Source organism: Lonchura striata, chromosome 4, assembly GCF_050655825.1.
Source record: "Lonchura striata isolate lonStrDom1 chromosome 4, ASM5065582v1, whole genome shotgun sequence".
Taxonomy (NCBI): domain Eukaryota; kingdom Metazoa; phylum Chordata; class Aves; order Passeriformes; family Estrildidae; genus Lonchura; species Lonchura striata.
Window position 1 is genome coordinate 28,460,931 of NC_140706.1, and position 13,942 is coordinate 28,474,872.

Below are 13,942 nucleotides of genomic sequence, written 5' to 3' on the forward strand. Positions count from 1 at the left end.
CAAAATTTTGTTAAAGGTAGATTATTTTTGATTGATGCCTAACAGCAACCTAAAATACAGACCATTCTAGAACAATTGTATAACTTACAGATCATTCCATAACAATTAACATGAACACTGAGCTATATTCAATTTTCAAAACACTTCAGTCACTTTATGAAGACAATAATTCCAGTCTGACTAATGACATTTCTGAGTCATATACGCTTGAATAAATGGCTCAGTAAGTTCATCAGCCTGCATGTAATATATCCCCATATTCTGCATAGTCAGCAAGAGATTTCTGTATGGAAATTTACATGTATACAGACAATGACAAACACTACTTTAGAAAAGGCTTCTGACACAGTTCTTCTGTGTTCCTCTGTGGAATCTAAGGAAATACTTTGCCTCAGATTGAGGAAAACCACTAGTTGAGTGAAAAAGGAAGGAAAGAGGCTGACATGGTTGAGACCTGCTGATCAAACTAATGGAAAACAAGCAAATGCAAAGGCAGTGTAAGCAGGGACAGATATCCTGGGAAGAGTGGAGAAATGCTGTCTGGCTAACTAAGAATGTGGTCAGGAGGGCCAAAGTACTGCTGGAGTTTAACTGCGCAAGGAATATGAAAAATAAGGGCTTCTACAGGTACGACAGCCAGAAAAGGCAGGTCAAAGAAGGTGTGCCCCCACAAGCAAGACTGACAATCCAGTAACAATGGGTGATGGGTGAGGAGAAAACTGACACTCTACACATTTTTTTTTGCCTTCAATCTTCACTAACACCTTATTTTTCCACATTTCTCCAGTGAGTGGACAGCAGGATGGGGACTGAAGTAGGAAAGTTCCTCCCACTGTAATGGGAAATCCAGTTTGTGACCACAGAAACACAGCTGTGAACACAGTTAAGTCTATGGGACCTGATGACATGCATCCCAGAGTCCTGAGGGAATTGGCTAATGTAGCTGCCAAGCCATTCTTCATGATATTTAAAAATCAGAGAGGTGGTAAATGCCCCATCCCTGGAAACATTCAAGGATGTCAGGCATGATGGGTCTTTGACCCTTGCCTAGATTAATATATCCCTGCTAATTGCAGTGAAGTTGAACTGGCTGTCTTTTAAAGGTCCCTTCCAAATTAAACTACTCTATATATTTTACAGCCCTATGCTGCAAAATTTTGTTGAAGACTTGGATGAGGAGACAAATCACCCTGCCTGCCCCCCAACAAATCTGTAGATGATGCTAAATAGGAAAGATAAGTGAGGAGCTGATAATGCTGAATAGCAGAGCTGCAGAGAAGGGCAACAACAATCTCTACCAAACTGTTTCTACCAAGACACAAGGGAAGAATAACGTCATGCATGTAAATAGGCTGGTAAAAAATTTCCTGAGTATCAATTCTGCTGAAATACATTCAAGGCTTACAGCACATGCCAAATTAAATATGTGACCAAAGAAAATTTCTATCCCTCTACCTGTTCCTGATGAGGGCATGTCTGGAATACATGGCCAGTTCTTCATTCACTCCACCCCAGCCCAAGTGACTAAAAACCAAAATTCTGTGCAGGGCTAGTAGGATGGTCAGGATCCCAGAGAACATGACTTACAGGATGATGCTGAGGGACCTGGAGCAGTTTAGTCTGGTGAAGATGGGGAGATAGAACATAAATTTTAACTACATGGGGGAACAATTACATAGGTGTAGAGCCTCAGTTATGACAATATAACAAAGGTACATCACCACAAATTGCACACTGCTAGTCTGAGGCTGAACATTAGGAAAATCCCATTTTTCTAGGAGAGGAGGACAGTGTGTGAGTACAATGTTGAGAAACACTCCATACTTGGAGGTTTTCAGGACACCAGCTGAACTTGCTCTGGTGTTCATGGCACTTGACACAGGAGGCTGGGACAGAGGACTTCCAGAGGTTCCTTCTATCAATATTCCCAAGAATATTTGTGTGCAAAATAATTAATTGGAAGAATCTCTACAAATTTACTACTATAAAAGAGGTATATGCTTTTGAAAAATGCTGCTTCCTGTAAGATAAAGCAATGTAGAAATGGAACAAAAATGTGACAAAAGAAATTAAAGCTTTGCGTATAAAAAGACAAGGCTTAGAAAAGGAAATTAAATAATTTAGATGTGGTATGAAGGTCATACACAGCAGAAAGATAAAACACAGCAAGAGGTAGAGCTGCGAAAAAGCGAGTACCACAGAGAGTTGTCATATGAAAATGAGAGGAGCAAAAGTAAATTAAAACTTGGGGAAAAGAGCCTAGCTATGTAACTAATTTGTAGAATTCCATGCCAAAATTCAGCACTAAAGCACTGTGATTCAAAATATAAACCCGGGATTAAGTAATAGAAATTTGAAGCTGGAAAGAAAGCCATCCTGTTAGGATTTCAGTAACCAAGCATTCACCAACAGACATTCTGAAATATTTCTTGCAATCTGTACTGGCCACTGCCAGAATGTAGGGCAAGACAGTTCACTGGTGTCCCTGGAAAAGGCTTTGAAGGGTGGAAAGCCTCCCAAACACAAAAGACAGGTTCAGCGCAGCCTCTACTTTTAAAAGGTTGACAGCCCTGAAGTAGCCATGTGACAAGACCCAGGAGTTTGATCTTTCCATTTTCCCATAATAATAAATCAAGTGGTGATACAATTTATTCTACTATGCCTTTTGAATTCCAGCTGGTAGAATTATGCCCTGTTAGCATAAAAACAATATATTATTACTGCCAAGCTCTATTTATCATTTCAGATATTAAATTCTTAGTGGTATTAATTATTTATAGGGCAAAGCCAACTCAACTATTAAAATGTAAAGTAAGGATGCAAAGTGTCCTTTGATGTATATCCTTTGACATACAGAAGTATCATAAATCTTCCAGCTGAGTATTTTTCCCAGTTTAAACCCATCAAGTTATATGAACTTATCAGAAGTGCTTTGTGCTGTTCAGTTTAAAAAAGCCACCTATTCACTAGGTACTACAACGTGCTTTGCAACAAGATCAGATAGTTGCAATTCACAGAAAGCATCTTGTATGAGCAGACTCCAAAGTCCTCGTTTTGGAGCTCACTTTGCAGCAGATAGGAATAAGTGCCAACTGAGCTTGTACAAGCTTTTGCAGGGAAGATTTTGCACTGCACTTGCAAGTATAGTAAACACACACAAAAAGCATTTTCCACCAAGATGAAAAAGCATCAAAATTTTCTTCATAGGTAGATGAATGGCATTTCTTTAATTAGAAACTACTGGTTACATAAAGTATTTTATATTCTAAACCATGATGGAAGTTATAAAAAATGAGAATTAGTCTGGCTTGTACATTAAGCCAGGTGTCTTTTTAAAGTTTAAATAATTCTAAAGGAAGTTACCTTCTTTAAATAAGCAGAAGTATAATCAGGCATAAACTTCTTTCTAGACATTAATATTTAGCTTTAGCAGCAATTAAAATCTATAATAACATTTTTAAAACTAGAAACTGGGGAGGGGGAAGGCAAGTCAGGGAAGAATCAAATTTATGCAAAGGCTGGGAAAATTATTGCTTTATTATATTTATATAATTTATATTATTACATTATATTTCTGTAAGTTTAGATGACTATATTTTTTTAATTAGCTTTCAAATGCCCTTTTCTCTTCTGGTTAGAAATAGCTGCAGAGTCAAAAATATGTGAGCTGACTCTAGATAAGGGATGAATAAAATTACCCAAGAATCTTAACAAAATCTAGTGGTTGCACTGCACAATGTAACTCAGCAGGTTTCATGGAAATAAACATATCAGTAAATAGGTTTATCATGAACTACCTTTTCCTATCAAGAATGTTATTTCAGAGATTTAGTTAGATGTAGAAATAGTAGTGCAAGACTTCAGTTGTACAGTCATTGCAACATGACTGTATATTCCCTTTATGTAACGTGTCTGATTCTTCTGTATTTGGCATTTTACATATATTATACAAAGCACATCCTTATAATATGTCATTTAACAGATGACAATAACACTGTAAGGGGTTTGTAGCTATGATTTCAGCTTAAAAGTAGCACCAGCAGGTGAGTTTGGAAAAAATGTACTCCTTTTTACCTGAAGGCAGGGAGTAAAATTTTCTCAGACTGATGCCACAGGGTAGGAGGTTTTTGTGTGGGTTTTTCGGGTTGGTTGGTTGGTTGTTTTTTCAGTTGGGCCACAGTTAGGAGTCAATTGAGGGAATAAAAACCATTTAGGTTTTCACAATAAAAAATTCAACATAGTACTGAGAGCTCAGGGAGTTTGAATCATTACATCCTGGGGTAAAAAGTAAAATTTTCAGAGATTGCATAGGCAGTGTATCTGCAGAAGTATAGGTTTTCCTTGCCAAAAGAACACACAACAGTGTTGCATAAAGATCTCCAATGGTATTCACCTTTTTGATGAGATGGCGAGTTATCTCATAGCCTCCACTAAGTGTGACAGTATATCTAAAGAACAAATAACAGCTCCCCTTCATTATGAAAAATAAATGGAGCTCCTTAAGCAATTTATTTTAAAACTCATTTTCAAAATACTGCATAGGTACATAGTTGAACATTAAAATCCTTTTTGTCCTATTGTTTGGCCTTTGTGAATAAAAAGATAAGAAACACCCCAGTATTTTCACTGGGGCATCAACCCCAAATTAATTTCAAAGCCATTGAGGGTGTGAAGGCATGAATGGGTGGGTGCTAAAGTTCTTCATTTTTTAATTTTGAAGATTTTTTTTGTTGATGTTGGGTTTTGGAGAGTAGGTGTGTTTTGGTGTTTTATTAGGTTTGGGATTTTGTTTCTTTGTCTTTAAATATGTTCTACAGTAGTATGAGTCTCTTGCTACAACAGGTTATCCATTATGACTTTTAATTTTTTTCTAAAGAGTTTTCTTCAGATTAACATTACTCAACCTGTTTCAAAATAAATTATTTTTATGCCTAGTTAAATAACTTCCATGCAAGTTTTGATCTGTAGCTGGGTTTTGAGTTTTGTGTGTTTTAACATAACATTTGTATGAATGTTTGATCCACAGGATAGTACAATGTACTATTAGCAATTTTTCATCCTCAAAAATATTTACACATTCAATGTATATATTATGTCCTATATGCAACTAATCTCTGGCATCAAATACAGATCATCTAATACTAAATAAAACAATATTACTAATAATAAAATCACTGAAGAGATTATAAGATACATTTATGTTCCAAGACTAACTAGATAGTTTTTAAACTGGTGAATGCATCTCTTGTTATTTATTTTTATATTGAATAAGAAAGGGTAATGAAGAATTATATCAAAAGCCCTGATTTCATTGATCACAACCATTTTATCAAGCAGTATGCAAATACTGCATTTTACATAGTCTGTTATAAATGCTGCTGGTGGGCTTGAGAATGGCTGCAGTAATACTTTCCTCAAGTTTCTTATATTTTTTTTTTTGAAAGCACCAGAACCACCAAAGAGAGGAATTCTTTGCTCACCTGAGTGCAGAGATCATTAGGATGACACTAACAAGATAGAAATCATCAACTTCCTAACACATATCTGAGTATGTGCATAGCATGAGTCTCATATAAAACAAAAATAAAAGTTTCTATGTACTGAAGTACTTTTAAGAAACTAACACAGTATACTTTTATTTTTTCTTCTTAGAAGAAGAAAAGAAAAAGTTCAACAATATCTGCCACAGGAAGAATCTGAGATACAAAAAAGAATTCTAATTTAAAATTTTGCTGTTCTCTTCCAGTGCTTTGAGAAAATGATATCCTGTAAAACACTAGATGAATTATTTTTGAGCTCAAAACCAATTACATTATATTCTATTTGTACTGTATCACTGTAACTTGCCTGAAGCATGCAAAGTGTGAACCCTGATTACTTACACAAGTTTCCAACATATTCTTTTTTATATGTATGCTATTTAATAACAAAATGAAGGAAAAAACTCCAAAAAGTAGGATATACATACATATAAAATCACATAAAATTATACATATATATACACACACATATATGTGTATAGATGGGAAGAGCAAAACAGTTGGATGGAAACCAGACATCTCTACCTAACAGAACAGAAATGTGGTATTTTGGGATGCAACCACTTATGAAAAAATATTGAGATATTTTAAAGGTCCTTTCAATATTTTTGGCACATCACTATTATTCTAAGTACTAATTTTATTTTCTCACACCATGGACAAAAATGAAAGATCACATAATTCTCAAATATCTTGTATTTTTTTTTGTGTGAGGGACCTACCAGTAACATCTGGTATGAGCTATCCTAGATGGTAATTTTCTACATTATCTCAGACTCCAATAGATAAAAATATTTAATAATAGCTAGACTTAAAATGTAATCTCTATGTGGTCCACTGATCTCCAATTCTTATATCTGAGAAGCCCATACAGTTTGTTACGAGTGCAGGGAAGGGGTGAGCACAAGAACTCCTCTGCCCACATCATACAGATTCTGTGCACATGCAGTACAGCAGATTCAAAATGAACAAGATACCAAATTTCTCCCTTGAAGAGGCTGAGAGAAGCAAGCTGTAGAAATTTTTTAAACACTGTTTTGGGGAAATTACCCCAAAATTGCACGTTAGCAGCAGACTATTGTGAGCAGAATAATTGTCCAGCTCACCACTTCATTCTGAAATGCCCATGAGCAAATGGCCACTAGCAAGCCCTACAAGCTAGATCAAATTCTAATATACCAGAGCCAAAAAGCTTTTATCAGAAAAGTGAAAAGAAATACACCAACAATCCAAAACTAGAAACAATTCTAAAAAAACATCAAAACCAACACATTTCAGTTATGAGTGTAAGAAGGCTTTCTTAAAAAATATATGTTTACCAAAACACAAAAATACCCTCCAAGAGTTCCAAAAGTGCTCTAAAAATCCAATGCATAATGATAGAATTAATATTTTAATATTCTTAAAATAAATTTTAAGATATCAAGAATTGCTATATACTAACTCAGACCCATGTCTGTCCAGCAACACACCCTGTCCTAACAGCTGTCAGCAGCATTTGATTGGAAAAACAATAAAACAGGACCAGGGCAGAATGATACTTTCCCAGCTATAAAGGCTCTGACATGAGACCTTAACTGCTGTGTTTAATGAACACTGATGAATATATCTTCTTTTAGTTGGTCTAAGAGTTTTATTTAAAATCTATTTGTACATTTTTCCAGCCGCGATCTTCACAGTGTGAATGTGTACAGAACTAATTTGAAATAATGTGTTTAATGTTTCCACTCCTAATTTTATAGTTCCTTATCTATTCTTCCATGAGAGACATTCTTTATAAGGCATAGCTTTCCATTCTATGATCTATTTCTCTAATATTTTATTCTCAAGATGCAAGGAAAATAGCTTCATGGTATATTTGAAGTGGAAATTTAGGTATGGATGGATGGAGTAGGATAATAGCATACTTTAGTTGTTCAGAACTTCTCTGATAAATTCATAGTTTGGTGTCTGACTAAGCCACTGGCCCCAAGTTTTCAGAAGTTCCAAAGTTCATGTGCCTTATTATAGATAAAGACAGTATACTACCTTCATCAAAACAACAGTGAGTGGACAACAAAAGACCATCCACTGTAGAGAAAACTATTTTGTTCTTAACAAAAATAAATTTACTCAGATAATGGAAGTAGAGTTATGGAGGATTATTTTACGACTTATTGTTAATTTTTGCAGTTAGAAAATACAAAACTTCAGGACATATAAAGATGGGTTTAGACCTTTGCCAGCTCCTTCATTTAGTAAAAAACATTTAAAGGTGTGAAGAACTTAAATACCTTCCCCTTTCCCACTTATGTGGAGCTTGTGAATCTTTTTTCCTTTATCTGATGTTTGAGAGCATATATGAAGTTTGAAACTTTATATATACCTATATAAAATCTTCTGTCCTTAATTTTAAGAAATTAAAATCAATTTCACCTCAATAACTGTGCTTACAACTACAAAACTAATTCATCCTACTCTGTTTAATTTTCTCATTAAATAATGTATTAAAAATAATTAAAAACTACAGTTTCCCTAGCAGGGGACAGACCTCTGTGGAGCACAATTAAATTGTTTTTGCAGACAGGGACAAAGACTGGTACTCCGACTTATAAAATATTTCAAAGAAAAAGTGTTTTCTATTTCTGAGTTCAACTAATAATCTTCAGAAAAATATTAGTCACTGTGACACTGTTATTTAAAAAAAATAACATGTGACTTTGACATGTAGTTGCATACTCTTGAATGCTAGCAACACTTAAAAACAGGTTACCACTGCTTTCTCAATATTTAAAATTAAATTACATTGCTTAGCTGATTTATTATTAAGTCTATGTAGGCAGGGGAAATGATCTAAAAAAAACCCAAAAGAACAGCTGACTCCAGGCTAATATTCTTGAGCTCCTGAATGCCACAGCTAGATAGTCAGACATAGTGACTGTTATCATCATCCAAAACAACCTCACAAAAAACAACTAGAGTTTTGTCCAAATGACACTTAACATCTATTTTCACATTACCTTCACAGAAAACATTTAAAAATACAGGCAAATAGGAGAATAATTTGTCTGATTACTAAAATGGTTTGGATGGCAGAGAGTCAAACAACAGTGAGATAATGGTGCTTTCTGAGCTACAGGAGATATTGTTCTGTTAACTGATCCCTAGCAGTTTTCTTCTACAAATTTCTCGTAGTTTCTTTTCAAACCTGTACCTGAAATACATGAGTTATGATAAAAAAAAAAAATAAAAACAAACAAAATCCCCAAATAAACAAAAAAATTAATCAACTAACAAAAAATTCCCAAACAAAACCAAAAAAACAACCAACCAACCCACCCCCCACTAAAACCCCAAACCATCAAACCAAAATCCACACAAGATATTTGTCTACATTGTCAGTTAAAATCCACTACACTGGACCCATAGTGATTTTTTGGCTTTTGAATTGTAAAATCTATCCCAACCAAAACTTTATAACTTCATAAAACATTCCTGGGTATGTATTCTGTATTGCACTGTGACCATCAAAGCAACCAAGGATTAGAATAACCCTTGTAAAATGATAACTGATGAGGCGAGACAGTAAGGAGATTAAATAATGCAGAAATAATTCAGAGATAAAAAGCCCTGTAAAAATATTAACATCCCACTTGTGGCTTTATGAAAATATTTTTTTTTCAAACACAAACCAGAGAATATAGTTTCATCATGCCTATGGATTTATCTGCACTCTGCAGAGCACCCAACTCTCTCAACTGTGAAGGGCAAAAAATGTGTATCCTCAGCTTTTGAAAGGAGCCCATGAAGTCAAACTCCACACTGTACATAAACTATCTCTGTATTGATTTTTGCTATTCCTACTGAATTGTTCTATTTCCCAAGAAAATATTTACTATTTATGACTTTAAAAATAAATACATACACATAGATGTCTTCAAATACTCATTAAAATACTTTGAGTAATCACATCAGAATTCTGAGTGTAGAAGAGTATGTGTCTAAGCATGGACTGTTGAAAACAGATTACTTGTATAAATGCTTCAAAACTAATTTCACTTATCCTATGACTAATATAATAAATTTGATTTATTACTTGTGTTACAGTTTACTTGGTAAAAATCTAGCTTGGCATTGTACAAAGAGAAGATAAAACTCACTGCTATCTATAACATAAACCTCATAATCTAATAAATCATAGGCATTGAATAATGAATGTGACTGCAAGAAACAAGTAATGGAAAATTATGTGTGCATTAGTATGAACTTGAATTTATATATACAGTAGAATTATTCATACATAGCTTAAAGTATACAAATTTAAATATGGAAATAAACATAATTACTAAGCATACTTTAACAACAACCCCTGAAATTTCTACACGATTTGGCATCAGCCAGTTGTCTTCCATGCAGAAGACAGGCTCTGCCACAGAGACTTGCAGGGAGAGAATCCCAGGGAAGTGAGGAATGCACAAATATTTGTGTTAGCAGTGCTGATAAACCTGGCAGGTATTCATGCCCAACTTCATTTAAAATGTGATAATGTTCCAAATAAAATTCAAATTAATTACCTGAAAGCTAGTTTTACTGCCGCTGAAATCAAATCATCACAATTCTTAGATTCACAGCCAGGCACAGTAACTGGAAGCAAAGTGATAAACTGAGAGCATTTACACAAGGAGGGTGATTTACTCAGGACTACAAAAGGACTAGTACTGTATGTTTGATGGATGAAGAAAGGATCCAATAGCAAAAAAAAACTAGGTGGAGTGCCAAGATCACAGTAAGTATTCAGCTACAGATTTCAATGGATATGAAAGTTTTGGTAGAGACACAGACCACATAGCTCCAAGTTTGAGAAGTGAGATGTGTTCCAATCCAGCATTTTATGTGTGTCTTAAATGGTGCAGAATAAGCCTTGGTTTGGGACAGGACAGTGTTAATTTTTTGCAGTAGCTGGGGGGGGTGTGGCTACTAGGACACAGTTTTCTATACCTCCTCACATAGTTGCTGAGGATGGAAAGAAAGAGACTGCTTCAGAGGAGATGTTTCCTGCAAATTGAGAAAATGTGCTGGGGGAAGGTGTCCAGTATTATTTATTGAAATGTTTTCCTTGAGAATCGTTTCTTTCTTCATGCCTTTTGTCATTAGTTTTGTTTTTTACTGTTCTCTTAACTCATTGCTGTTTCCAGTAAATTGCTCTTATCTCAATCCATGGTTTTTGCCTCCAACTGGAGAAGGGGGAGGGGAACCTGCCTGTGGTTTTAGAGAGCATTAAATTCAAGAATACCATTTCTAACTCACCCCAATAACAAACTTCAGAAAACACTGGAATGGTGCGGAAATACAAAGCATTAACAAAAGCCATATAGAAACAGAGCAAAACTTAAAGGAATGCCATGGATCTTTAGATAAAGAGGGACAGAGTTAGAAACAGATGCTGATTTTTGCATTTTTTCTTCTACCCTTTCTTGAAGTCAGTGGAACTGTTATCACATTTTGGGAGAAAGCCTTCATGTACTTGGCCTGTGCTGTAAAAGCATATCTAGGTCTAGGAATTCCCACTTAATACATCAGAGATAGGTGAAAGAAAGAGAACAGAATCATTCCTACTATTGTAATCTAGAGCTAACACGGCCTTGTCAGAGAGATACAGCTTTTCTCTGAACTATTTCTGCTCAGCATTTTAACCTCTGTATACTTTTTAGGGGATCAGATATAATTTATACAAATTACTGTAGGCTACAGTTCCAGCCTCTCATATGTCTGTGCCTCCATCTATTATTCCTGTAACTTCATTATTAACTATAAACTATTTATTAACCTTCTTTAACATTTATCACCTTAAAAACTTCTGCTCACACATCCAAACCCCTCAGTGAAGTACAGTCCTCTGAAGCATTACTTTGACTTTCTTCTTCAGTGACTCAGCCACTTGATAATTAGCAAAGTCCCTACCAAGATTGATCACCTAGAGTCTAATTAAATACTCAGTGTGAACATTTCCTGATTAAATTCAATTGCATTATGCAAAAATTAACGCCAGACACCTATTCTTTGCATGAGGAATCTGTGCCAGCAGTACTCTTTTATACCTTTATTTCATCCCAGCTTCAGTTTTCAACTGTTTTATTATAAAAATAATAATATTTCTCATAACTCTAATACATAAAATATAGAAATGCTATCCTTCTGCATGGTAAAATAACAAATAAAAAAGAATAACAGCCAAACATGAGAACACTTCCTCCTCCAAAATCAGTGAACTTAGCAGGATCATTCTGATTCAGGGGGACACCTGACTGTCACTCTCAACTGCTTAAAGCACAGACTACTATGTAAATTAATATTCCACATGATTGAATACAAAAGAAGAAAAAAGCCAATACAAGCTCATTTTTTTTTACCATTGCACAACAGTGCTGTCCATTGTGGCCAGAAAGCCATTAAAAATATCATTAAAACCAGAATTCAATTCCTTTTTCCAGAAAGCCTAATAAAATTAAATCCCCTCTTCAGAAAATAAGAACCTTTGAAATTTGGAGATGCTGTCCCAGTGAACTATGTCACAACAATGTCCTTGTGAAATATGCAGATACAATGCTTTGAAAATTAAAGAGTACTGTAGAGACAGAAAAGACCTGAAATCATGAAGAAAAATAAAGGCTAGAAAGCTCATATTTCAAACAATTCATAGAGAATTATTCAGAAAATGAGCCAGGTAGTGATTTTTTGCAGTTCTAAACAAATAAGATGACAGCAATAGGTAATGTTTTAGTGAAATGCAATTAATTACTTTGAGAAGTTTTTTTTTGTTTGCTTGTTTGTTTTTTGTTTTGTTTTGGATTTTTTTGTTTGTTTGTTTCTGCATTTAGAGTCAGACACACTTATTTTAGGACCTAGCAAATAAAGCATTGTTTTTTCAAGAATCAAGCTGGCATCCTCCAGCTTCACAACCTTTCTTCCAAATTCAGTTCACACCACTCCTCCACAGGAGGAGGGCCACAGGATCCTCACACATCCTGAAACAATCTTCACCTCCAGCTTAATTTTGTTGACATAAAAGAGAAATTAATGCCTGAACACAGCATGGCATCTAGACATCTTTATACTGAAAATATCTTAATTTATACTTTGGGAACACTTGATCAATTTATAAAAAAATAGTCTTGAAAGTTAAAAAAAAAGGCAAGAACCTAAAAAAGACAAAAAGTATCAAACCCAAAGAAGGTAAAAACACCACAAAACTCTTGTTGCACCTAAGTGATCATTATTCTACCTAAATAATGCAAGAAGGGCTGTATATTATAATGGGGAGCATAGGGAAATAATATATTTGACATCTCAATTGAAAGAAACAATCTTATATAGATGTTTTATCAGCTAGAAAACTAAATTTAGAGAATAGCTGAGGAGCAGCTAAATTCATTACTGTTGCGAATGACCATTACAAAATCTTTAGCCAACACTATTAAATGGGTTTCCTCTGTATATCTTACAGTAAAGTGAAAGATGAATTTGAAAGGCCTTTTCAATTTCGTAAACAAAAAAAATTCATAATTTAATCTCTGGATAAACTAGAACAAAGAAAATTTCCTATCTATAAATGCAACTATGCTAAAATGTATCATGCTAACTTTGCAACACAATTACAATGTAACAAACAGAACATTAAAAGGATTAATAGTCACATGTAATGATAACTTCACCACAAACCATTTAAACGTCATCATAAGATTTATAACACCATGAAAAGCGGACATCAAAACCAGCTAGGTCTGCAATGTTGACCAAGCTACAGAGTGAGGCAGTGGAGTTTTTTGGCACTGAGTGGGGGTCACTACAATGTTTATTCAATACCACCAAGGCCATTGCTGGGATGTGGTTTCAGCAGGAGACGCCAGGCGCTGGAAAGCAGGAGTTTGCCATCTCTGCCAGAGCAGAGCAGACAGCCCCCTGAAAACCCCTGCTGAACTTCTGCTGCCCACCAGCTCCCACCTTTCCTTTTGTATGCTTTTCCTATTAAAACTGCTGTTGTGAGAATGCTTTTAGTAAAGTGCTATTTCAACTCATAATCTCATTTATTATGTCTTCCTTACAAAAAGGGGAAGAGGAAAGGGAGTGACTTCCTTGCAGTTTGATTTTCCTAATGGTGTTAAAATCAACACAAATGTTAATGGTTTAAGGTTTGTATACTACCCAAACTAGTTTCATTCTTTTTAACTTGAAGTTGACTGTTTTTTCCTCTTTTGCAATGTATCACATAAAACATTCTTTTTTCATTCATGAAAATTTGCAAATAGTTTATAGCAAATAAATCTGAAAAAAGGGGAACTGCATACCTACCTATGACTGCAAAACCAGTTTTAAGAAAATACCTTTTAAAAAACCTTAATATCAAGATGGTGAATTGACCTTAC

At 34.8% G+C, this 13,942-nt stretch overlaps 1 protein-coding gene and 1 long non-coding RNA gene across 8 annotated transcripts in view; both read right to left on the reverse strand.

The window, feature by feature from the left end:
* SGCZ (sarcoglycan zeta) overlaps positions 1-13,942 on the reverse strand; it is a 413,238-nt gene that overhangs the window by 143,776 nt on the left and 255,520 nt on the right. The window lies entirely within an intron of this gene.
* LOC146767571 (uncharacterized) overlaps positions 1-13,942 on the reverse strand; it is a 62,038-nt gene that overhangs the window by 13,368 nt on the left and 34,728 nt on the right. The window lies entirely within an intron of this gene.